The sequence below is a fragment of the Nothoprocta perdicaria genome, unplaced genomic scaffold (genome assembly GCF_003342845.1).
Source record: "Nothoprocta perdicaria isolate Ctin4 unplaced genomic scaffold, notPer1 scaffold_49, whole genome shotgun sequence".
NCBI lineage: Eukaryota > Metazoa > Chordata > Aves > Tinamiformes > Tinamidae > Nothoprocta > Nothoprocta perdicaria.
This window is the reverse complement of record NW_020455743.1, coordinates 1,854,562-1,881,646: the sequence shown is the minus strand read 5'-3', so window position 1 is coordinate 1,881,646 and position 27,085 is coordinate 1,854,562. Positions and strand designations below refer to the sequence as shown.

The 27,085-nt window shown below is 38.7% G+C and overlaps 1 protein-coding gene across 1 annotated transcript in view; it reads left to right on the top strand.

Moving 5' to 3' along the window:
• The window catches only part of DMD (dystrophin), a 396,717-nt gene that overhangs the window by 21,665 nt on the left and 347,967 nt on the right, over window positions 1-27,085 (top strand). The window contains exon 4 of the mRNA XM_026047293.1: window positions 11,248-11,412. The gene's annotated coding sequence lies outside the window, so the exon portion shown is untranslated. The remainder of the gene's footprint in view (window positions 1-11,247; window positions 11,413-27,085) is intronic.

Genomic DNA, 27,085 nt, shown 5'->3' with positions numbered 1-27,085 from the left:
AATTTTATTATTGTCATCTTGAATTTTATTTCCCACTTCATCTTTGATTTTCTGATACGAAAGCAAAAAACAATCTTTGATTTCTAAGCCCATAATTTGGTGATGTTATGGTAGAAGAACTGCTGCTGCTAAACACAGGATAATGTAAGACTTTAAAGACCTTCCTGTTCAGTGCATGGGAATCAAGAAGATTTTACTGTGTCTCTTTTACCAGCTTCTTATTCAAGCTAGAAAAACACTCACTTCCCTATACCTGTAAAGAATTTGAAAATACAGTGAGTAGGGGAGTACTAAGGAAGCTGCTCTGAAGAGAACTAAGTACTTTTCTTCTTACTGTTCCATATAAACTTTGCATTTTTCTGAGGCTGAAGAAGTAGGAAGTATTTGTGTACTACAAAATGCAATATTTCATATGTGATATGGAAGATAAAATAGAAAATGTAGTTTATTATTTACTTCATTGTATTGAATCTAGATTCCAGTATGTTACAACCAAATTATTCTTTTCCAAGAATAAAATTGATGGGAGTAATATGATACACAGTTTAATTTAGCTACTTCTCTCGTGTGATATATTAATAGTTTGGTTTCCATCTTAATATTTTCATCTTTATTCTTAAAGATAAGGGTGATAAGTAAGAACTCTGAACAGCCCTGCATTTAACATATATTGGCTTTATCTTTTAAATGCAACCTGAAATCTTACAATTTTGCATGACACATTATTTAAAAAAAAAAAAACATGTGTTATTGTATTCCGGAAAAAAAAGGAAAAAAAGGGAGAGAGAAAAAAAAGAATAAGGATGGCACAACCTTGCATTCAATTAGTAAGATCTTTATTTCATAGTTGTGCAAGTTGTGAGCAGGAAAATGTTGCTTGTGCATTAGAGCTAACAGTTCCATTGGTAAGTAAAAGTTGAAATGTTGAGGTTTTTGTTTGTTTGTTTTAAGAGCAGAGGAATTATTTTCATAGTCTCAGGAAATGTTGGTAATACCATATTATTATTCTTCATTAAAATAAGATTTTTGTTCAGATTGTGAAATTAAAAATAACATGAAGAAGGTATGGACCTTTAAAAGCATTTCTAAATGACTAAGAATGCCCAAGCTATTTTCACCTTCCAAATAAAGTCTTCTCTATGTCTTTCAGGTCATGAATACTCAAGGTATAATGACTGTATGGATTTAAAGCTACTGAGATTCTTATATATTTTGAAAACACTGGATTACAAGTGTTGGGAGATATTCCCCAGTAGGAATTGGGCACTACAGTCTACTCCGTCATCACAGGCAATTTTTAGTTATTTCAACAGCTTCAGACATTAGCTTTAGTTCAGCTTTATGTGCTGTACTGTAAATCATCCTAATAGTTGCCATCAAAAGGAAATGGAGATTGTCCTAAAACATAGCGAAGGTGACATCTGTTCTTTTTTCTTTCTATTGTTCAGTTCAAGTTAGTTGAAAGGGGAATTATAGTAGCTCCATGAATGCCTACAATCAAGGAAAAATACAGGCATTTACAGTAGATAGAAGACAATCAGTTTGTTTAACTTACACTGCAAGATTTGGTTATTTACTGTCTATGACATAGGAGAGGGTAGTGGATGAAGTTTAGATGAAAGCATCATTTATGTTCTGGTTTAAGATTAAGATTTGGATGCAACAGCATTTAAATCTGATAAATTGGCCTGAAAGGACTTACCTGTATGCCATATAGTTTACTGTTCATACAGTATTGCAGATTCCTTTATGTATGGAATATATTCATAGCAAGTCATACTTTCTTTCAGATCAAGGCAGGTTAGGAAGAGCACCTTGCAAAAGATAGATCAAGTCAATGATTTAGAATCTCTTTCTAGAGCATAGGCAGTTTTCCTCACAAGTCCTCTTGCATAATTACAAGGTCAAGGAGATGAATGGTGTTCATATTATGTGCAAGAGATTTAAAATTTGAACAAAGAGAGTACCCTGTTTATTTCAGGTTACCTGAAAACATAACAAAAGTTCCAGGTATCTTCTGACATGTCATTTAACCGTCTGACAATGCCTAAAATCAGATGCCTGGAGAAGGGACAGTTTTATTGGAGAAGAATCTATCAATGGCTGTTTGTTTACTTACACACACACACACACACACACACACACACACACACACACACACACACACACACATTATTAGATCACTGTAAACTTAAGGCACAAGCTGCATCCTGTGTCAGTGGGTACAGGGAGAAGTTTACTGCTTTGAAGTACAATTTCACACCATGCAAAACAAAGTGTTATTCCCCGTATAAGGGTATTTCTATACCCTAATTTCTATATATAGAAATTCACATACTTTAGTGAAAGTTGGAGGTTTGTCTCATGATATAAAGGGCAGAAGAGAAATAAGAATAGACTAGACGTCCTAACTGGCTGAATAAAATCCTGTTTTGATAATTTAAACGTCAAGAAGATAGTCTGCATCCCTGCTGTATAGGTGATATAGCCTGTATTCAAACTAATGAGTCTCATGAGTAGTGTGGTGGATAGGAAGCCTCTTCATCACTTTGTTCTACCTTTTTGTATGTGCATATATATAAAAACAGGCTTGACTGTCTGTCACAGTTAGCCTGGGCAAAGTGCCACGTCCAGATAAAAGACATGGTAAGGAATGCTGCTTCCATGGTCTACTGTGTCTTGGTTGTCCTTGAGCCATTGTTCAGGAATGATTAGGGATTCATGAAAATGATAGTTGGAAGCTGTCGTGAGCATTTATGTCAGGCTGTTAGATGTTTCTCCGTAGGTCACATTTAGGAACCCGGTCTCTTCAGGGTCCCTTGATCATCTGTATGGAGAGGAAACCTCTCAGAAGATGACCCAGAGTTGCAGGCAGCTGCGACATGGAGAGTCCTGGTTCCCCCTGATCAGGGTCCTGACGTGACCTGGCTGTGGCTTCTGGTGACCTGGCTGTGGCTTCTGCACAGGCCTTCCCTGTCCGCCCTGCGGGTGGGCGCCGCTGGGGCTGGCAGGGCCCCTCGCAGCAGGGCCGGGTAGGGCCGCGGCCGGGCGGGCGAAGGCGCAGCGGGTTAAGGACGCCTGTCCTGGAGGGGCCTGCGCCCCGGCGCCTCCGAGGGCCGGAGGGGCCTTCTCCCCGGCGCCTCCGAGGGCCAGCTCCTGACCTCTGGTAGGCCGAGCGAGGCAGCGCTTGCCCAGTAGGAACATCAGCAGCCCCTTCTCTGCTCCCCTGCAGGCGCGTGCCTGCAGAATGGGCTGTAGAATATTACACTGGTCTGTTTCTAAATCTGTTAACATACAAAATAAAGTATACCCAACCACTGGGTATAGTATACCCTACTTCTGTGATCAAAAGTATTCTCACTTTAGATCTCAGAAGTAGAAATTAAACAAAAAAACATTTTACCTTGCACAGTAGGTTTGAATAAACAGATGAGGTAGCACAGAATAAAGTAAACATGTTTTTAGTTCTGTAATTCCCTGATGGATGGTGTTGCTGAGTATGATACTTTACAGAGTCCATTTCTATCTTGATCTTGTTGCTTCCCACAGACTGGAAATGACAGGGAAGTCACTTTGTTTCTCCTGTGTCTAACTCCCTCTCTCATAGGAATATTGTAAAAATATAGCAAACATAATAAATTTAGAAAAGCCAAAAATAAATAAGTTGGAAATTCCCTTGTTATTATTTGTGGATTTCAGGCTGTGCTGCTAATGAACGTGGGAGAAATATATAGGACAGAACTGCTTACAGGAAAACGATGTAGATTTCCTGACAGGGTTTCTTCCACCTAATATCACAAGAGCACAAAATAGGACAACCAAAAGGTTGTCTGTTAATTCTGCTCCTTCCTTTGCATTTCATTTCCCCCAGTCACCCCAAAACAGCCTCTACAACCAAGTTGTTCCTTAGGGCCTGCATTAGCTCTCCCTGAGTCTCAGGAGGTGGGTTTGTTTGGCTGCTCCATCTTTGAACTTACTGAATAAAGGCAATACTGCGAGGAAAAGATGGATTTCTTTGCTTAAGTGTAAATCTGCAAAATGTTTGTGAACATCAGTTGTGATGTTTGTGATGTTGTAATTAGGGGTAGTAAAAACTATCTCGTACAAATCTTGTAATTCTAGATAAGAAAATATGTAACAGGCCTATTAGCCATGTTTTTTTTCTGATATAAATTGGGAGTGAACCAGTTTCTTCTTTCATGACAGCATCTTACTAAAAATGCCTAAATTATCTTGGGTAATTAATATTAAGCATCTGTCTACTTCTGAAAAATAAATCATTTGGTTTTTTCATAGAAGTCTCTCTTGAATGGGACCCTAGATATAGAATTTAAATACCAATTTCTTAATTTGTCTTCTGAAACAGAAATACTAAGATATTTTATTCATTTTATTAAAAGATGAAAAGAAAACTCTGATAAAAATGTTGCAGTAGCTTCCTCAAGTGTATAGTAACTGCTATATGATTTTGAATAAATATTATTAATAGGCTTACCATCAGTTAATGCATAGTTAGTATTATTATTTTTAAAGTCTGCTGGAAGTATAAAGAGTTAATAAGCTATTTTAATTTTAGCTGCATATTGTGATTTATTGTAGGTATGTAAAAATGAATTTATCTTGCCTTTTTTTTTTTTTGATTGTTTTGTTGCACAAGTCATATAAGTTGGAAAATATGGTTTCATGTTTTCTCTTACTTTTGCAATGTAAGAAAAAAAAATCTTTTCTACAAACAATGTTTTGTAAAAGCCTTAAAGCTTCATCTTCCCTTTTGCCTTCCTTTTGCCTCAACTTTGACCACTTGCTCAGAGTTGAAAAATAACGTTTTTTGAAAGTTAAGCATCATCCTTGCCGCAGCAGAACTAATATGTGAATTGTGCGTTGTGAGCTTCCTTATCTAGGGTAACTGCCACAGTCTCAACTTTTTATTAACTTTGTGGTCCTTACAAGTGGAAGTTGTCACCTCCTCCTTCAAAGTCCTAAAACAGGTATTTTTTCAAGACAGTCAAAGCAAATGTCTTGTTAGCTGTTTTCTGGCATTTTTGTAGTTTTTATATTAATTTGCCTTCCCTCTGTAGCTTTTAGCCAGAACCTGCCTTTCTCATATTGATATCACAAGTCTGGGCTCAGTTATGTCCCTCTGCTCCTCCAAGCAAAATGCCTGGTTCTGTTGTTGTTGCTCTATTCCTATAGACAGCTCTGGGAACAAAACCCACAAGGCTACAAGTGTGGAGCTTGCATGTAAAGGTGCTGCGACACGTTGCCTCCGTGCTGGTGGGTTGTTCCAGCGCGATGCCTTCCAGCTCCGTGTTGCTTCTCACGCATTCCGGTAGTTTTCAGAAGCTCCGCAGCAGGTTAGCGAAGGCTTCTGGGAAGCTGCTCCCAGATGTTTGCAGTAGTGTGGAAGAGAAGACACGGATGAGCTTAGTTAGCGAGCGGCTGACAGAAGCCGCCCCCGTGAGCCGACTGCGTGTGGAGGTGAAGCCTCCAGCCCTGGGCCCGCTCTTGGAGCAAAGCAGGCCCAGGATGCATGATCCTCTCGGGAGAGGAGGCCTCAAAATGGGTGAAGAAACAGAGCAGGGGGCTACAGACAATCTGTCCTGCGGAAAGAACTCAGGGGGAGATAGGAGGAGACGTGTGGTTGGCTTCATAGAAGAGAGTGGCCTGAGCCACGTCAAGCAGGGCTGTGGGAGCCTGTAAGTTGGTGCTGTGGTTCCCTGAGAGCCCTGGGAGCCCCTTCCCCTCTTCAGGGTGTTGGAGCTCGGTGTCCCGTTCCGCTGCCGCCTGCCCGGCGCTCTTCTCCGTGGGAAGCAAATTGTGTCCATATTCATAACACTGTGGCATGTACTGCTGTATTGGTTGTGTGGAAATAGCTCCTAACAAGTCATTGGGCTGCAGCATATAGTTGCTTTTTGTAAAAACTGGACAGCCAGAAGAGTCAGAAAGTTACACTTGTGGCTTTAGTTGCTTTTATTTTTTTGCATCAATAAAAACGGGACTTCTTAATAAAAATAAAGCATGGGAATATTAAAAATGCACAATTAAGCATGTGGAAAAAAAAAGCAACAAAAGAAACTGTACAATAGACATGTGCCAAAGTCGTGTCCTGGGAGGCTTGTAAGGAAACATGAAACACTCACTATACAGCAAGTAGTAATCTTCTATACATATTTTTAACACTCTTCTTTCATCTTCTTCTAGTAATGTAGTCTTAATTCCAACTTTGTTAAAGATACTATGGCTCATAAATATTCATCATTTAAAAGGAATCTAGTAGATTTTGTTTTAAAGTCAATATTGAGTTTGTTAATGAAAACGGCTCAGTTAATTAACTAAATGGCATCCTAAACTGAACTTATATGAAAGGCTTTCTTACATTGTTTTTCATGAAGAAATGATGCATAAAAATTACCTTCTCCTCCTCACATTTTAAATTATTCTTCTGTACACACTGTAGAGAAGGTGATTTTAAACAGTTAAAAGTTTCTGAGCAGTTACTACGTAAGGAGCTATTTTATATAATCATCGTACTAGTTTTGTAATCACTTGTGAGTCATTCTTAAGTCTGAAATGTATTGAATAGTTGTTATGGCTCTATTCATTTATTTATTTTTACCCAGATCCTAGCTTGAACAGTATAGAAACCTGATTTAAATTCAGTCATGCCCTGGGCTGTATACAGCACCATCACCTATCTATTTTATTTCCTACCATTTTCATTTTCGCAAAAAAAAGGGACAGTAAACCCAAAGCTGCTGTTGGTTTTACATTCAGTACAGTAAACAGTTTGTATAGAGCCATGCATGTAATGTATGTTCTCCGTTTGCACTGCTATATGCAAACAGTGGTGTTTTATTTTAATCCTGACCTTGCCAGTTGTTGTGCAATGGGAGCCTGTTCCCATGGGATAGTTTGTGTGGTCACAGGGACTCTGCCAAGGCAGGAGCACAAGCGAAAACAGGGCACCTGCCTTTCCTGGGCACCCCCGATACGCTGCTGCTTATATTGGCTTCAGCTTATTTGTGTTTCTAGAAAGCCAGATGTAATCCAGTATCAGGTTTATGAAAATAAGATCCATTTATAACAGCTGCTTGTTATTGAGAGACCATGAGAGAGCTGGCGACAGAAAGCAAACATTTTAACTAATAATTAAAAAGGAAAAAAGAGGGAGAGAAAAAGTTGGGTTGGAAACAGTTCCACTGCTGTGGATGCTTTTCCCCCACTCTTACTAGAAGATCTGCCGTGTTTGTTTTCTTACAAAGCTTGTGCTGGAGAGATGCATCTATACGTCCTTATCTGTATGCCCAAGTAGCTCTGTAGTAACTGCATTATCTTCTCTTTGGTTGTTTTGTTAAATAGGAAATGACCTTCACAAGGACTTGCAAAAGAGAGGGAAACTATTCAGAATCAGGCACTGGTCACTTGAAATATTTTAATATGTGAGTCATTTCAGTGCCTTTGCTTGCTTTTATCAGGTGGCAGCTACTGATAATTATCGTGGCTTCTTAATCATGTAATTTATCCCGTTCATTCACTTGCAATAATATATCTGACCTTTGTAAAACAACCCACCACTGTTAAAATGTAATTTTCTATCTCTACCTAGCTGATTTTAACATTTATGGTTTTGACTATGTTTCTGGCTTATAGAAATGAACCTTAATTAAAATAACTCACAGTTACTTTAATTGATGCTGAACTCTCCTTTCTTTATGTTCATAAGGAATTAAAAAGAACAGAAACCACAGTACCTCAGATCATGTACCTTACAGAACGTTACTATTATTGTAGGAATGAGTATCATTTTCCACTTGCTGAGCTCTAATTCGTCCTGTAGCATATGCATGCATCTATGTGTAGGGAGAGAAAAATAAATATCTAAAGATAAAGTAGGAAACAGCAGTGGAAGAGTGGAGCCCATGAAGTGGTTGAGGTGACACCACACTGAACAACTTTATGGGTTTGCACCAAAGTGATGAGACTGGAGTGGCCTCATACAGGGCCTCATACAGGACTGTTGAGGCTTCTAATGACGGAAGATTGTCCAAGGCATCAAATTCTGAGGGAATGGAAACTATCCCTGGAGGTATTTAGAATATATGAGGAGAAATAACGAAAATATGCGGACTTTGAATCGGGCAATTACTCAAGTTCTGCAGGGTATTTTTGTGTTTCTGAAGTTGTTTTACCACTTTTATGCTGTTGTTTTATTCGTATTTTAGAGGATTTTAATAAAAAATAAAAAATAAAAACATACAACAGAGAACTAAATAACCTGTGTCAGCTTGTAAAATAAAGTTCTTCTGCTGTTTCCCAATATAGAGCTAAAATCTTTTCTATTGTTCAGGTACTAAGCTACCACTTAGTCCAACTTAATTAACACTTGAACTAAAGTACAAAATTTTAGATGCGTCACATGCTTTAAGAATTATGTTTTGACATATATGACTGAAATTATGTAGTACTTCGATGTTGATTTTTTGAAGGAATAATCCTTACTTTGGTTGTCATTCACATTTTCAATTTTACTTTTTCCTTTGGTTGCAAACCAAAGTGTGTTTTCTATGCTGATTTGTTTCAAACCAATATTGAAAATATTTGTTCGTATGCAAAGGAAAGCTGGGTTATAGAAATCTGCTCTAACTAGAATTGTTCTTCTATTTTTTTTCTTTTGTATGGTGTGTTTCTTGCCAGTAGGTAATTCACTTTACTTGCATCAGAGCTGTATTGGGGTTTGGGCATATTTGAGGGAAAGCAGCTGTGTGTTTGCCCTGCTTTTCTCTGCTGCAGGTGTCGCCTTAGGGCTGGTTTCCACCTCGGTCCTTTGCCTTGGGAGAGGACATCAACCTTCCCATGATACATCCTGGCACCCTTTTAGTTTCATAATATAGAAATTATATTTTCCATACAGTAGCAGGTTGCATGGTACCTGGATCCTTGCAAGATGTTTCCTTATTCATGTCTGCTCACATCTCATTTTCATGTGCTTACCCAGAGCTTGGACCTTCTGATTTTGCGGGAATCCTTTGTTTACATGTTTGTTTATTGCTCCTCTTTTGTCTCTGTGGTAAAAGTAGGTAATATTAAATTACTGTTTGTAATGAACTGACTTATATTGATTCAGATTGCTTTCTTTTTTTCTGTTTTTAAATTAGCTCAAAAATATTGCGATCATATGTTTCTCCTAAAATTTTAGTCTAAGAGCCAACTTTATTGTAGTAATAAACTGCATTTGCTTATATCACAACCGACCTCTTACCATAGGTATTTAGGAATTTATTTTGTTATCTTATTTGTGTGGGGTTTTTTTCCTTTTCTCTTTTAAATAAGTTTGAAGTACAGTCAGTCATCAGAAACTAATATCTCATCTTTTGCTTTTGTGGTTTGAATATATCTGAGTATATAATTATTTACATTTTTTCTTCTTTCAAAAAAAAAACCCTCTAAATTTATGTCTTTCTTCTGATAGAACTAATGTGCTTGATGAATGTTAATTTGGAACCAGAGTAATGTAAATTTCAAATCTTCAGAGGTCAACTAGGAATTTTCTTATTTTTATCCTATGATTACCTCTTTACTTTCAACTGTATTTCAGTGGAACTTGTTTATGTTAATATTAAAGCTACTAAACATTAGAGATTAACATTCAAAAGTTGTAAGAAAGATGAAACTAATCTTCTGTGAAATTAGGCCAAGGTCTGCACAGAGATTTACACATAAGGGATATGAATGCATTTTTAATTGCTTTCTTTCGCATCAGAGGCCATTTTGGAAAAGTGGAGTTTTTATTTTACTTAACAAGATTGAGAAGATATAAAAAGTGTTTTGACTCACTGGTCCATTTTTATTAGATAAGATATTCTGGCATGGCTATAGCGAACAAGGAAAACTATTTAATATATGGCCAATCAAGATCATGAATTGCAAATATCATTTAAGTATGGTCTAATATTCTCTAATATATTTTATAATATATGTGTATATAGTTGGGCTATTTTAGTACCAGCAAATCGGTATTTACGACAGAGATGGCTCTTTTTTCCCTTTCCCTGTATGATGATTATTATTATTTTTAATGTTCATTGCTTTCCTGTCTCTGGTGGGTTTAGATTTATCGTCTTCCCTAAACAGTGTCATTAGGGATTAGAAGTTGGTAAACATCAGTACTTTAGTAGCCCGGCGGTATGTTAGCAATACTTCCATTAGTACAGTTTAACTCTGTGGGGCATTTACATTTATTGTGTTTAGCAGAAACCTCCTGGTGTTACGGTACTTTTAAAGAGGTGTTTCAGTGTCAGAGTGTGCTTAGAGAAAATGAACATAGAGCAACTGGGTTTTCTTCGCAGAAAAAGCTAACCGAACTTGAAGGCTGACCATAATAGTTCATTGTCATATTTTCCAAATTTTCTAGTGTCTACCTGGCCCTTATATTTGCTGTTGTGACCTTTTCTTTTAAAGTACGTATGCCTTTTCTCCCCTTATATAAGTTTGTAGTGTTACCCATAGTGTAGTTTAGGGATGCTTCCCCTCTCCAGCTGCAGGAAATAATCTAGTGAGGACATGGAACTTTTTGGCTTGCTTAGTTATTTCCAACCTGTCTCTGTGTTTACTCCAAATGCCTCGGTGCTGTTGGACTTGCACTGTGCCACTCACTGAGTCTTAATTTCTAATGCTGTTGGCACAGAAGAATGTGTTTGCTTAAAATCTGACTACTTGGAATGCAAATGAGAGAAGCAAATGCACCCATCAGTATTGAAGATATATTTCCTCATTATTTTTCCTTTCTGTATGCAACTGCTCATCTGTATTTGGACTCGACTGGCAATTCTAAACACCTTGTAAGAAAACACGTGCTTACGAGTTTCCAGATTCAAGAGGTCAAGAGAGGTTACATATCACTCAGATGATCAATTTCTCATTTTTCTATTTTTATTTAAGAATGAATCTTAAAGCAATTTCACATACTGAGAAGACAAACTTTTGTGTACAACCAGTAAAATAGCAGCATAACCAAAAAATGGGAAGTCTGCTAACAGTATTTTTGAGAAAACAGAGAAGGCAACAGACTTGCAAGTAATTTATCATAATTTGATTGGTGTTTCTACTCTCTTTCCACCCAGTCTTTCTGCCAGCCTCTAAAGTTCATTTCTGTTTTCTTAACATTTTATGCGTGTGTTTATAGATGTGTTTTAAACTGTTTTATGTTGCATTTCTTCCCCACAAAACCAACTTGTGGTATTTTTGCAGGCGTCCAAAGATCTTCCAGAAAAACAAAAAGAAATAGAGTTTCTCCTGAAGGATTTCATCCATCTTGAACATCAGATAAATCAGCTGATACTGTGGGTTACACCTGTCAAAAACCAGCTGGAACTTTACAATCAAGTGGGTCAACCAGGAGCTTTTGATATTAAGGTAAATTCTGCCATTTTAAAACATAAATTGGTGTTTTCGATGGTCAAATAATCAGTTGCTGCATTAGCTTTACAACGTAATTGAGCACTAGCCCCCCAAGTCTGTTGTATAAAAGTTCTGTGTCATTCAATTCTAATTCTGGTATTTTAAGGAAATTTCAGTTATTCTTTTAAAATAAATGATTTATAGTGATTGGGCATTTTAAAACCGATGATTGCAAGAAGAAATATTAAAAGTTTTATTTATTTTGCCTGACAGTTTTAATGAAGAAAAACTCTAAAAATTGATACCTTAGGGACTGTTAGCTTTGACCTAAAGAACCCATTTTTTTGTACATAATGAACGGTGATTAAAATTCAAGATAGCAATAAGCATTTAAGCTGCTTTCACTCAAATTATTACGACTAAGTGAGAAACAGTGAATGTTGAGTAGTGATATCTAACTATGTGGGAAATATCACAGAAATCCATCAGCCTGATTGTCCAGTATGCGCAAAGATCCTTGATATGCATTAATGTTTAAAAAATGCCTGTGTGTTTGTTAGTGGGATTACAGATGAAAAGCGGTTATGGATGAAAAGCAGTGATCAGAATCAGGTAGCCAGCTAGCTGTGAACTTGCATTTTTGGCTTTGTGGCATGTGTATGTATGGATGAGATTGTCCTCAAATAAACTTGGAGAATCTTTAATGTACCCCTGCATCATGCTCACGTAAGTAGAGATTAAATAGAAGACAATAAGTTTTGCTTTAGTCACGATGATGTGACTCGCCGTGAAAAAGAAAAACCTGAAGATACTTAAAACATTTTTTGCCTTGGGTTAAATGGAGCAATAGCTGTTTCAGGAGATGTCTGCTTTGATGGAGAGTGTTGTTGAAATTCACTTCCCTTCAGTTTCTCTTATGGAGCTGTTTTAATGCCAAGACACTTTTTATGTCATACAATCATATTATGTAAAACAGTGGATCTCAAGTCCTGCTTCAGTCCTATAATTGACAGAATGAGTTCAGCAATGGCATTTATTCTCTTTTTAAAAGATAAAATTAGTATAGCTCTCTGCAAAGGCCTGTATGTATAGTGAATGAGTGATGGAATTTTGCTTTCAAAGAAAATTATCTATGCTTATTTCCAGTTTTTAACATAATTTTTAAAACATAATTCTTCCTTTTTTTTCTGATTTTCTTTTCTGTTCTATTTCTTTTATTTCTAGAAAAAATCCACCATTAAAGTTTATACAAATTAAAAGCCGGGCTAATTTGCTGTGAATTGCTTTCCTTACTGCTTGTGAAAGATGTGAATTACTGAGCTGTTTTGATCCTTAGATGGTAATATCACAGGAAAATTTTGGAGAAACTTTTGAAAGAATATAAAAAAAAAGAAGTGCCTGTATTCCTAAAGGGGTAGATGAAGTCATACATGTATAGAAGGAAAAGAATGAGAATTAAAAGGACCAAAGGGAGTCAGATTAGCTTTCATTCTGCAAAAGGGCCTTACCATATGTATTGCATCGAAGGAGTTTATAGAGCTTAGATTTAAATATTCACAAATTTTATAGTAGCTCAGAAAGCTGGCTGTTTATCCTACTGTGTGATAAGCAAATGTAACATACTGTTTTTTATCTGTTTTTTTTATCTATATTACTGCACAGTGTTGTAGCAAGGTAGACTTACCATCTTGAAGCCGTGTTGGCTCATGTTTACCCATACTGTCATTTTCTTGAGATAGAGGATCTCTTACATTAAAGAAACTATATGCAATGTAACCGAAGGCATATAGGATTAGCATATTTTTTTAAGGTTGAGAATAAACATGGTAAGAGTTTTGGGACAGTTTATCATGACAAAACACACAGACCAAATAAATAAAAAAAAGAGTAAATGCAATCGAGGAAAGCAGTGTATTTGTGACAATACTGAGTTTGTACTTAGCTATAAATCCATATTTCAGTCCCAGGCTAACGGGATGCCGCTCTGAATTTGGTCCAGGGCTTGCATACACGCTCTCCTGAAGTATTGTTGAAATGATCTGATATTCATCTATATGTTTTTAAATTACTGTACTGTGTGTATATTCAGCAGAATCTTCTGTTCTCCTGTTCCTAGACAGTGTATTAATATGTAGATTTGGTTCTGTCTTTGTTTTAATTCTTGAGACAACATTCAGAGAACTGTGAAGCTTCCCTGTGGGATTTATTAGGTATTCTTTTTCCAGAATCTAGCATGACTGTTGCTCACATAGTACACTGATAACTCTTAGAAATTCTCAGAATTCTAGAAAAGCCACATTAATACTTGGTGTTACTGAGACCTGCCCAAAACACTAAAGACCTTTGAGCTACAAGTAGATATTGGGTATGTAGACAGCTAGAGAGAGATTAAAATTTCTCCCCAGGCTGTTAAGACGACATCTATTTTGGTGACTGCAAAACGCCAGGGCCGTGTGTGGCCAAAGCTCCCCTGCAGCAGCAGCAGCAGCAGCTCGTGCCCTCGCAGCAGGGCTGCCCCAAGGGACGGCCGCCTCCTGCGGTCCCGGGGCTGCCTCCGTGGTGCAGGTCTCAGCCTGGTCCCAGCGCGTTTGGCTGGGGCCCGGAGCGGGGCTGCCCGTGCAGCTGTGCGGCCGGCCGGGCTGCACGGCGTGGGCACGTGCTGGGGGCTCAGGCACCGCGCAGGAGCTCGGGTGCTGGGGGCCCAGGCACCGCGCAGGAGCTCGGGTGCTGGGGGCCCAGGCACCGCGCAGGAGCTCGGGGAGAGCTGCCAGCTGCCCCTTGCAAAGGGAGAGATGCGGCGCTCTCGGCAGGGCTCATTCCCTGCCCGGCTCGACTCGGTGGTGCTGCCCCTGCGGCCCGTGGTTCCGGATGGTATCCGCAGCTGCAGGGGCTTCACTGAGCGTCTCCTTCCCTGTAAGATAAGTTATGGACATGGCAGCACTCAGTCTTGGGGGAGTGGGACCAGTGGTAACACTGCAGTATTTGACCTGGTGGCTTTTCAGTTATTGAAGTGAGGTCCCTTTTGCCTGTGCCCTTTTACATACCCTTGCAGGGCTGAGTCCCGCACCACAATCCGTAACGACAGTGTCCCACCAATGCTCTGCAGCCTGCCAGTGCCACGGGCTTCGAAAACCCGAGTGATGTGGAGCCCTTTCCTTGGCATAGCTGATGCAGTCTGTGTTCCCGCCCAGTGGGGTATAAACTATCCAAGAAAACAGGTGGGAAAGGCAGGAACTCTGCCTGGCCACTACAGGCCATCAGATGGCTGACCACTACACAGACCATCTATAATAAAGAGGTATTTGCAGATGGATATATAGCATGGCATCCACCTGCTCTAGCCCTACAGAAAATGTGCAAGAATGGGCTGAATGGTGTTGAGTTTGAAGATACTGCTCTATCCTGAGGAAAGACACAGGACTGAGGAGTAGCAGCTGGCCATTTTTTTCTAACATGTTCTCACCTCTCACTCCCATCCCCTTGAACTTTCTATACCTAGCGTGTGTAGGAGGGACTTTCTTCACAGTATTTTCAGATGCTTAATGCCAGCTGTTTCCTAGATTGTATTTATTTATTTATTTTACTCAGTGTGGCAGGGAAGTAGACAGTATAACAGGCAGAGATGCTTGTCTCTGCAACATGAGTGATGCAGTTACCAAACGAGAGATGAGAAGCTGCAGAAATAGAGGTAGGACGTGGTCAGCGTGCTCCTTAGCCGTGGTGGGGACTCCTCTCGGAGCACACTAGAGCACTCCTTAGCTGGAAGGCTTCATCTCATCCTGTTGGACCCCAAGAGGACTTGGCAAACATCTTGACTCCTAAAATATGTGTATGTACATATATATGTACATATATACAAATGTATATGTACATATGTACAAATTATATGTACAAATAATGGTAAGAAAAAGGTAAACATCATGAGATGGTTTAAACAGAATATAACAGAATATTTAAACATTTTAAACAGAGTATAAGAAAATGGAAACAGTTTGTTCAGATCCCTCATTTATTTATGCATTTGTTATTTATGCTTTTATTATTTATTATATATTTATTTGAAAATCTGTTCCATATTGAATCTTCAGTCTTGTTTATTTTCACCCCCTTCTGCTTTCATAGCTCCCTGCTTCCTTTCAAGAATTACAGCATGATCCGGGGAACCCTATTATATTTTATGCCGGAAAATTTTTTCTTTATAACTCCCTTGACTTCCTTTTAGAGGCTGCCATAGCACAGCTAAACCCCAGGCCTCCTGTTGGGCACCATAAGCTACATGGTGGTTTCCAAAATCTGAAATTGGTTTTCATAACTGAAGAATTGCTCAGTTAATAAATACCAATACAGGCAGAAATCCCAATTTCCAGGACTTAGAAAAAATCTGTAGCAGTATATGCTTTTCTTTTGTTATTAATCCTTAATAACTTTCTTCCACAAACAAATGATTGAAAACAACAAGAACAAACTTTATAAAAACAGCATCATTGAAATGCATATTTACAAACTACCACTGAAAGTGTTAGGATAGATCTTAGGTTTTTGCAAGTTAATTTGCAGTGCTGTTATGACCACACTATCACAGTCTTCCTAATAATGGCAAAAGACAGGCTGCCACCTATGGAACATGTGTGTGCGTCTGAAGATGTGAAATTTGCATTTACCAATGCTTGTGAACATTGGGATATTGAAGAATTTGCAGTGTATCTTCATGTGCTGCTAGGACATATTTCATATTGTGCCTTTTACAGGTTTCCAACTTTACAAGCTAGTCTGACCTCTCCTTGTTTGCTACCTTTGACCTGGAGTTACTTTGTTTCTTTGAGCTATTTCCATGACTTGGTATTCTTACCTCAGAAATGTAGTCAGCTAAACTCACTTGGGATCTCTAGTTCAAGATTGCCCAGATCAGCAGCAGTGCAAATGCCACCGAAGTGGCGCAGGTCAGTGCCTAGAAGGGACGCAGGCCCTCAGGGGTGCAGCTCTGTGCAAGGACGGCTCCTGCCAGCGCCCGTGCCTGCGTCGCTGCTCTGATCGCCAGCTCTGAGGGGTGTAACCAGGCCCGGAGACGCCTTCAGCGTAGACATCCTGGAGTTAAGGTGTTACTATATGGCTGCTTCTTACACGCTAGTAAAAGAAGTAGTGTAGTAGTGTAACAGTAGTGTAACATGCTACTGTTTTGCCAGTCTCGCTGCAGAGCTGCTAGAGTGAAGCTTGTTTTCCCAAGCTTGCTTTCAGTCTATGCTAATGACTTTGGTTTTGTTAGCAGTTTGTTTTTTCTTCATCAATAAAAATTCACTTGTGAAGGTGTGCATGGCAAATTCACTTGTAAAAGTGGGCGTTTTGGGATGCCAGAATGTTCCAATTTGACGTCTCTGTTGCTCGAAGCAGTAAGTTCCCTGAGTCCCTCACATCGTATCAGTAAACCTGAATCCTTGCAAGTGAGAGCTGCCCTTGGACAGCTAATGCAGCCATATTTGCCCAGTGCAATTTAGGAGTCCTGCAGGATAATGTGGATGATTTCAAAGAGAGAACTTTGGAGCAGGGAGTTTTATTTGGCCTTTTCGGGTTGTTTGGTCTTTTCCTTAACCTAAATATTCTTGACGAACTTTCTGCAAGGTATTCTTCTTTTGTCATAAATATTAATATAAACAAAAGCCTAGTGCCTGAACCAACCACATAAACTGCAGGAGTGTCAAAAAGTTATACTGAAGACTTGTTATTAACTAGAACACTTAGAGCTGTCTCCTGATATATGGCAAACCCTGTAGCTGCATTCGAACAGGTAACTATTTTTTTTTCTATTGGAGATGTGCATATCCTAGCTGGCTTGCTATAAGGCCAGCAGGTACCGCTGTGCTCACCCAGTGTGACTTGCTGTACAACGTAAATGCTTTGGGCTTGTGGAATTATTCCCCATTTGAACTGTAGCATATGTTTTAGAAAAACAAACAAAAATGAGAGCGATTTTGAACCCTGAGGTAGGCGCAGCTATCCACTGCTTGCGGTTTATTGCTTCCACAGTTAAGTTACAGTTGATTTGAAAACCTGCACGTTGATCCTAGGCTTCAGTTTCTTCAGCTTCGTCTTTCTGTCACTGCTTTGTTTCCCATCCCAAGCGAGGCCCTGTACTGCATTAAAGCTGCGGCCAACCTGCCTTGTCTTAATTGTTATACATCAATATTATATTGCTAGTTCAGACAAGAAGGCAAACATAGACTGTCTAATTTGTGTTAGTTCAAATTATATTTGTGGCCCTGATACCAATGTGATTATCTTTAATCACAATTTATTTTAGCTGATGTCAGCTAATCAGAGTCTTACTAGGTGGCAAATGTTAATATATTGGAAGTTATATGCAGTTCGGGTTTGACTTCTTAATTAAAAGTTTAAAGATGTCCATGAGCACCTTGAAACTTACTTATTCAGATTCTCCTGTACAAATCTCATATACTTAATCTTTTTAGGGATACGTTATTCTGAGCATATGGACATAGACCTATACTTTACACTTCAAAACAGCTTTGTGTAGGGGCTGTGGAGCTCCGGAATTATAGCTGAGTTGTGCAACCACTGATCTTTTTTTTTTTTTTTCCTCCTCCTGACTCTTATGCTCACATCTGTTCGCTTCGCCTGCAGCAAAAACAATAAGAGGAATCCTAGAAGTAACTTTTAGTTTTGCACTAACTCAAAAAAAAAAAAAAAAAGAAAAAAAGATTTGTTTGCCAGCTTAAAAAATTACATTCAGAAAGTCTAACCAGCTCTTTCTCTTAATTTTTGGGTTCCCCCCCCCAAATACTCATATTTTCTTTAATTCTTCTTAAAATGCCATCTATCATAAGACTCTAAGTCTCTATTATAAGACTCGAAGTCATCAAGAACTTTGAGGGGATATTTCTAGAATTTTTCCTTCAGAGTGAGTCCCAGAAAGTCCAAAAGAAGCCAAAATTTAGCTGAACAGAACTAGATTAATGAGACTTTCTTCCATATATAAAAATGATGACTGCAGAAGACAGAAGAGAAATAAAAGCCTTCCTTTCACAGCCTACCATAACAGTGTATAAGCTAAAATTAACATTCTGCAATCTGCTACATTCAGATTACACTTTTTCTGATGTAGTCCACATAACATATGTGGAGTGCTGAGACTCCAGAAAAATACCTTAAGGCATGTGTGAAAGAGCTTTTCTTTATAGTTGGTTGTTTTGTTTTAATGTAGGTTGTACTATCTTGAGACGGAGAGAACAAGGAATTGTATTAACTAAAATGTTCTTTTAAAAACACTAATATATAAACGGTAATAAGGTGTATTGTATAGCAAGCCAGAGATAAGAAAACCTTACAAATAGGCTGGTGCTAATATCTTTTTAGTTGCTGATTTTTCTTTATAGCTGTTACTCTGTTTTTGCTTTGATATTTAAATTTTGAAACCTATGGGTCAGTGTTTTTCTCTACAAAGTCAAGAGTTCTGAGCCTTCTGAAAAATTAATTGAAGTTTACAAATTTCATTCATCCTGCTAGATTAGCCTAATAAAACAGGCTGGTTTTATATCTTTATTGACCAGAAGAACCGTTTGTAGAAAACCACCTTAATAAACCAAGAAAACAAGTAGCTAATACCTCTTTTAGATACTACTACTGAGAGTGCAATCTTAAGTTAATTTCGTTTTCAAGTAACCGTTCTTCCATTAGGTAACACTCTGACACGCAATTAAACTTTATTCAGAAAATGCTTGATTCAAAGAACAAATTTTGAAGCAGGAGAAATGCTGCCAAATGAACTGGACAGTAACTTTTTAGTGCAAAAAAGAATTATCAGAAAGCATTCTAATTTTGCCAGCAACTGAGGTCACTTAGTTATGAATTTTTGAATACCAGTTGTCCTGAAAGTAAAGCAAATATAAGGAAAAAAACGCATCAACTTTCTGTATTTAATTAAAATCATGTCACTTCTATATTTTAATCAGGTAGCAGTGCTCAGATTTAGTGGAATTAATAGGCCGTGTTTACAGAATTTTGATAGGTAAAAAATAATTGCTGTTTGTTTACACTGTGATAGGTACGGCAGGCAGTGAACTGGGCACGCTGATAATGAGTGAGGGTTGGAAGTTGCAGCTTTCCATGAAATGCAAGCGTGGATCCTGGCAGCCTTCCCTGCCTGGAAGGGCAGGACACAGTCATCGAGTCAGAGGCTCCCGGCGCTTGGAATTTGGCCTTACCTCACTCTTGTTTCCTTACAATTCTGCGAGCAGATGCACCAAGTAAAAATGCAATTAATGCTGAATAAATCAATGAAAAAGTGCTCTGTGCACGGAAAGGGAAACACTGCTCTTGTGAGGCGTATTGTTTTCAGTAAGAGGAGTATAAAGGATAAAAATACTTTATTTCAGATTTATCTCTTTTCTTTTGGCCTTGGTGCAGTAGTGACAGAATTTTTTGCACGAGCTGAATTAATATGTCCAGCTTAGCTGCCTCTCTGCTCGTCATTTATCTCTTTCCTCACGTCTTTTGCTGATTTTGTGCCTCGCAGTTTCCCTCACGCATCTTTGTGCTTCTGCCAGGTGTGCCGTCTTGTGAGGAGAATGGTAATGAGTTTTAAACCTCGTCAGTAAAGTGGAAAAATGTTTTAAAACTCCTTGTTTTTGCCTACTTGTGAAATTTTACAAGTTTGCGTATTTCAACATAGACGCTGGGATTTGTACTCCAGGGAGGTCGATGCGAGGCCGGTGAGAAGTCTCTCGAGGGGAGACTGAGTTGGGCCTGTTTAGCCTGGAGAAAAGAAGGCTGAGAGGGGATCTGATTAATATGTCTAAGTACCTGAAAGGGGAATGTAGGAAGGAAGGAGCCAAGCTCTTCTCGGTGGTGGCCAGTGACAGGACAAGGGTGCAAGCTGCAACACAGGCAGTTCCATCTCCATTATGAGGAAGAGCTTCTTCACTGTGAGGGTGGAACAGGCTGCCCAGGGAGGCTGTGGAGTCTCCTTCTCTGGAGATCTTCCAAACCCTCCTGGATGCCGCCCTGTGCCCCGTACTCTGGGTGTCCCTGCTGGAGCAGGGGGGTTGGACTGGATGATCTCCACAGATCCTTTCCAAGCCCAACCATTCTGGGATTGTGTGAAATCCTTCTGAATCTAGGGGTAAGCTGGGAGATGCAGTGGAGCGGCCGCGGGCAGCGCGGGTGCTTCCCTGCAGCACCTCGCATCTTTGGGCATAGGGCTTACTCTTTTTATCTCATGCTTGTTTCCGAGTTAGTGGTGCCCCTGCCCCAAAATTATGTCTTTCGCAGCACATAACTTCATTCCCAGTGAAGCTGTATGATCTCACTGGGGCTGGAAGGCTTCAGCCTAACATTTAGGCGGCTGAGTAGGTAGGAACAGGGAGGGTCGCCTCCTACCTTCAGCTGGGCCAAGACTGCCCTTCCAGGGTCAAATATTCTTCTACTCTTCTATTCTTCTTTCTAAGAAGCACCATGATAGCAGCTCTGTGAGAATATAGCCAATGTTTCCCAGTCTTGGAAAAAAAAAAAAAAAACCCATGTGGTTCAATGCACTTAAACAAGATGGTTTTTAGGTCACTGAGAATTTCTAAATGGAAGGTGTTGGAAGGAAGGAGTTCTAGTTGGGTTTAGTTGAGATATATTAAAACTACTTTATCCTTATAGCTGAAGGAGAAGGAATAAAAGTCCCCAAATTAAACTGTGCCTGCTTGGTGGTTTTCTCAGATAGCATTATAAAATTAATACACTTAATTTTAAATAATCAAAAGCTTATTCATGAGATTTAACTTAGAAAAGAATAATCTTTCTTTGTTGTTCTTAAATATACTAGATAAACAACAAACCAAAGGTATCAATCTCTTAAATATTAACAGGTGCTATAATCAAAACATAATTCTGTGGAAATAACTGAATTTTCCACTTCTGTCTTAATCCTGTCTCTTTTTCAAGAGAAATTATTGTCTTCAGTATTAATACAAAGATATTAATTAACTTGAAAGTTTGTATGTAGCCACTCAATACTAGACTGAGTCAGTGTGCTTTGACTCTTCTATGTGTTAATCTCAGTGCAGTACAACTGGTTTTCACTCAGTCCTGGATTAATTTGTTGTTATCTTAGGTAATCATAGATAAGAATAAGAGCAACAATAATAAACCAGTAACGTCTTAGTTTAAACAATCTTATTTATAAATTTGTTTTGCTACAAATACTGTGCAAAATGGTGAAAAACAAATTCTAAATAGTTCTGAGCAAAAGCCTTAATGCTTTTGAATTTACAATAGCACAAAATTGACAATTTATGGACAAAAAAAATTCTTAAGCAATGAAACATGAACCTTTAATGTCCCTTATTATTCTTGGAACTCTTTAAAATTCAGATATTTTCTTCCTTTTATCTTTTCCCCGTCTCTGTATAAATAAGGCCTATCCATTTTTCTCTGCAGATTAACTATGACTATGATTCAAACAGAAAATCCAAGGTTACCTTTGTTTTGATATTTTGTCTTTTTTTTTTAATGCCATTTGTCTGTTATATAACATTTTTCTATTTGTAGGTTCCAGTAAAAGATAATTGGGAGATTATTGATTTAAAAAATAATAAGCAAACCTATCCACTATATTTTTTTTCATGATGATGTATTTGCAGCTTGTTTTATAAGAATATACAGGCTAAGTCCTTTTAAAAATTTAATATTTCAAAATAACTGTGCAATCTTCTCCTCTTCTTCTGTGTTTGTCTTTCTTCCATACAATCAAGGATCATTTTAGATAGCACTATTTTTTAGTACTCTCTGTATTAAATAAGCAGTTTCTAGATAGTTTCACGCTGTTTTTACGTCCTGTAAGATGAGCTACCCTTTATTCAGAAGAACAGCACTAAACAGCTGTCAGAAAGAGAAATTTGGAGAAGAGAAAGTTAACCCCCCCCCCCCAAATTATATAGGTCTGTAACAATTTTTTTTTTTTTTTTTTTTGGTAATATTTATATGTTTCATCGTAGGAACTTTCCTTCTCCAGTGAAAGTGTCTTTTTCTTACACATACACTTCCCACTGGCCTGCCATTTTCTGAAAATTCACGTGCTGATAGTCCTTGTCCTTGCTTGCAGTAGAACAACTGTGGTGAATAACAGAAGATCTAAGAAGTAGGACGGGTGGGAACAGGTTGCATCTGTTTTCAAAAGCAACAGCCTGTTGTGCTGGGCCTGCTGGGCTGTGGCTGCTTGACTGCCGTGAAGGTGTCCCTAGGTCTGTAACTGGAGAGATGTTGCAATAGGAGACTTAGAATCATAGAATCACAGAATGCCGAAGGTTGGAAGGGACCTCAGAGGTCATCGAGTCCAACCCCCCTGCTCACGCAGGGTCACCTAGAGCACGGGGCACAGGGCTGCATCCAAGCGGGTTTTAAAGATCTCCAAAGAAGACTTGAGAGCTGTGACATGACAGATCGTTGCCACTAGGAGATACTGCTCAGAAACCCATATAGATATAGAATCAAATGGCGTAAAGGAATAATGGGCTAGAAAGTTTGCTTGAGAATGGAAGCTTAAAATAGGAAAATGTGTTTACAGCCTCATAATCAGAAAATACATAGTAGAACTTGCTAATATATAAAGGCACTTAGCTATGGAGGATAATTTATAACTTCCATCCTTAAAAATTGAAATACAACAGTACTAGAAATAATTGAATAAGGTGCATATTAGCTCCACTTCTGCAATAGTAACTTTGGGGAGGGAATGCTAGAAGCCACAAGCTCATATTGCACAAAGCAATATAATCAGGGGGTAGCCCTCCTTTTTTTCCTTAGTCTCTGAAGAAAACTGCTTGTCAAATGAAATGCTAAAAAGAAATCCCAGGCTGTCTCTTCCCTTTCTTAGGTTGGAAATATTTCGCTTCAGTTTCATTATGTGAACTCTACTTAAGGAAATAAATTTTTTAAAAAGTGAAATACTGGGAAAAGAAAAAGACAACAAAATAGTGTCAAAAGTATTTTAACCTTCTTTTTTTTTTTTCTTTTTTTTTTTCCAAAGCACAAGTAGGAATACTTCCAAATTAGAGTTTGTCCAGGGTGTTAGGATGCCTTTGACTTGCTCTGAATCTTTGGAAGGCTCTGTATTCCCTGGAGTTCCAGGGCTGTATGTCCAGGATCTGAATGACGATAGGCCGCAGTGGCAATGAGTATCTGCAAAAGCCCTTTCTGACTTTCTGGGGGCATATCTTTGTCTGAATTTCATCCCCTGTGTTTTTCTGCAGGGAGATACTTTGTCACTGGGCTGTGACAAAGACAGTTTCTATGTTAGTTATAGACGTCTTTTGAGATCTTAATTAACTAAAGACTCTTTTAACCAGTTTGGGTTAAAGTGCAAGTACGCAGCATGTACTTCTGTGCATGTATATCATGCACAACAACCTTCCTGTCTATGCTGTATGTAAAAGATACTTAGAAAAGTAAAGTATAAATACAAATATTCACCCAGATTCATTCACTTCCCCCGTTTTATGTTTGAATGTGCTGCATAATGTAATAAATGGATACTCTGAGCTAACTCAGTCTTTTTTGCCTTTTTGGATTTTGTTTTAGTAATGTGCAAATTACCACAATATAAACTTATGGTTTTGGTTTTCCTTTGCTTTTAATACTTTATTTCCACAGTTTTCTAGTCTTTGTAAATATTCTCTCTTTGTGATTTAATGGCCTGGTTTTCAGATGTGCTGAGTTTCTCATGTTCTCATTGACTTAGATTTTTGGCTTCTTAGTGTTTCTGAAATTGTGGCTGAGTATTTCCTATCAGTGTTAGGCTAATTGGATCATTTTATAGTGTTTTAAAAGTAAGTGCTATCTTTGGGAAAATACTACTCTCCTTTGAGGAATTTACGTACACCCAGAACCAGCCTATGGCAGTAGACCACGGAGCAGTACCTGGCTAGTTCCTTTGCTGTTGAAGGAAAGACTAGAGATGTCCTATTCCAACCAAGCATTAGGAGTCAACACATCTCCTCTGGGCCCCTGGAGGAGGAGAAAGCTGTAGTGTCTGGGAGTTGCTCTAGTGTTTTTGTTTGAGCCTTACCACATCCATACTGCAGTGGGATCAAGGCACTTCTCCGGGGGGATTGTGATGGAGGTAGGTGGCTGTAGGTAAAGATGAGGATCTCTGGGTCATGGAGGGGATGAAGGGAAGCTTGAGGCCCTACTGTTTAGGGAATGGATGGAGGAAGATCTCTCAGGATAGGGAGTGAGTTGGAGAAATTTAGAAATTCCAGTTTCCACTTGGAGCTGAAAGCCTGCTGACCCCTGCAAACCTTTTCCTTCACACGATGCTCCAAACCAGTCTGTGCATCCAGCCATCTTGCCTCCAGATCCCTCTGTGACCTCACCAGCGCTTCCTCTCTCCACCTCAGTTGCCCATCGTGTTCTCTCCACTGGAGAGGACACTCCATCGTGTTCCTTGTTTTCTGGAATGCCATTTATTCCTTCACATACTGTTCTCTACTTAGAACCTTTGAAAAAGGCAGTTTAAAACCTTGCCTGTTGCCTGCACTGCCAAAGAAGCGCTGAATAGGCTCTGCGTACAGGATTTATGCTTTTTAAAAATTTTATGTAGAGGTCTGTAGCTACATGTTTAAAATCCATCACTGTGTTCCTTTTTTGGCAGATAAAATTATGCCATCTTCAGAAAATTAAATAACTCTTTATTCTTAGAAATAACTTAAATTGGTGTTTTGCCCTTGATAAGGTTTGAATGACAGTAGGAAAACTGTCAGCTCTTGTCAATCACTTCATTAAATCCTTGACAACAGGCGCTTAGAGAGAGACAGAATAGCGTGACTGTGGTCTAGGAAACCTAATTGTAGACTGAAAAAAAAAAAAAAGAAAAAGCAAAAAGAAGAGCATTCACCCGCGTGAGGGAATGGAGGTGCCGGCCGGTCAGCCCTGTGTTTTTCCTTCCATCAGCCTTCATTTGTCAGCGGCAGCTTGACAAGTTAGACCAGAGAAGTTGGGTTTTAGCTCGGTATTGATTTGTCTGTATTTTCATTTTGCCAGCATCCTTTTAAATGAGTAGTCATGTGTGCGCAATAAGATAGGATATGGATTGCCCACGTCAGCACCTAAGGAACACGGACGTGCCCAGGAGGTCTATCTCACTGTACTAGGTGGCATCTAGTCTGATCTGGCAAAAATTTGAAAAGTGAAAACTTGTGGTGATGAAGATTGTTTGATTAAACTACTGCTGTGTTCAGTGCTTTATTAAGATCTGTGGTAAATGTCAATTTAATCAAGTCATAGAACTAGAGCTTGATATTACCTGCATCAGTATACGCTTGCTCTTTCCAGAAATTTTTCTATGTGTAATGAGACCTGCTCAATGTATACATTTTATGTAGTGAGCTTTGATCCATTAAATTTTCAGCAATTGGTATCACAACCTCGTTCTCCCCCTTTGTGGGGGTTTGCAACTGTTAGAGATGCTGAAGACGAGACATCTATTACAGGCAGAAAGGTACCAGCTGCAAATGGATGAGGGAAGGTGGCAAAATATTCCCAATGAGTGATCGGTGTAAATTGTTTTATTTGTAGCACCATGGTCTTCGCAATTGCCAGGATGCACTACAGAATGTATCTGTGTTCCAACATGTTGCAAGAGAAATGATTTTTAAGAGGTGATCAGGTATTTGATGCAAGGAGAGAGTATTTTTCTAGGAAATAATGGATGACTGGTGTGTAAAGATGGTGATTTCTTTCTTGAAAGCAGAACTTTTGCAGAAGCCTGGGTAGGTTGCTTGGCAGTTAAGGCTCTTTCAGCTTCCTCGTTGTCTTATTAAAAACAGCTTAAATAATTTTTAGAGTCCCAGAGAAAGGTCTTGTTAATATGGATGGGCATATAAGTGTAGGAGAGACGTACAGAAATGACAGAGTATTTTATCAGTTTTCACAGGTAGGATATTTCCTTTTTCCTCTAGAATTAAATTTTTAATGTTGTTGGACTTTTTATTTTCTTTCTCTTTGGCTGTTTTCGTCAAAATATTATTCCTCAAAGCTCTTATTCTTGATAATATCAGGTTATTTATGAAATAACTAGTCTTATTCTGCAGGATGATGTGTTTTGCCATCCTTATTGCCTACAGTTCAAAGCACTGGAACCTGAAGATGAGCCCATGCAAGTAGCTTGTTAGATCAGCACAAGATTCTTCTAGCATTACCTTGATTTGTTCTGACTTGATTGCTGAGCAAAACTATTCAAGACAAGGAATAGGCATCTTCTCTGCGTTGTACTCTGGTAACTGAGTGAACCATCCTGGTAGATATCCTGGAAACTCTGAGATGCTTCTCACTGGAAAGGTGGCAGTAACATCCTGTTGCAGATGTTGTACCTGCGACTTCACAGCAGATGTGGATACTTTGAGGTATCAGGCACTGGAAGTTCCCATACCATGAACTCCACCTACACATCTGGCCAGATTCCAGATCTACCTATGAATCAATCAAATATTTTATGCTTTTAGATGCTGAAGGATAGAAGCTTGAGAGAAAACATAAGGAAGAGAGACCTTATAAAAATATTGAGACTTCCTTTATTTTCTCCTCAGAAGTTCTCTCATTGTGTTTTCCTGCTGGATTTCTTTCTTCGTTACATGTTCTTCTGGATTCATTTTTCTCTCTTCTGTAGTATGAACTGGAACTGAGATAGGATTCG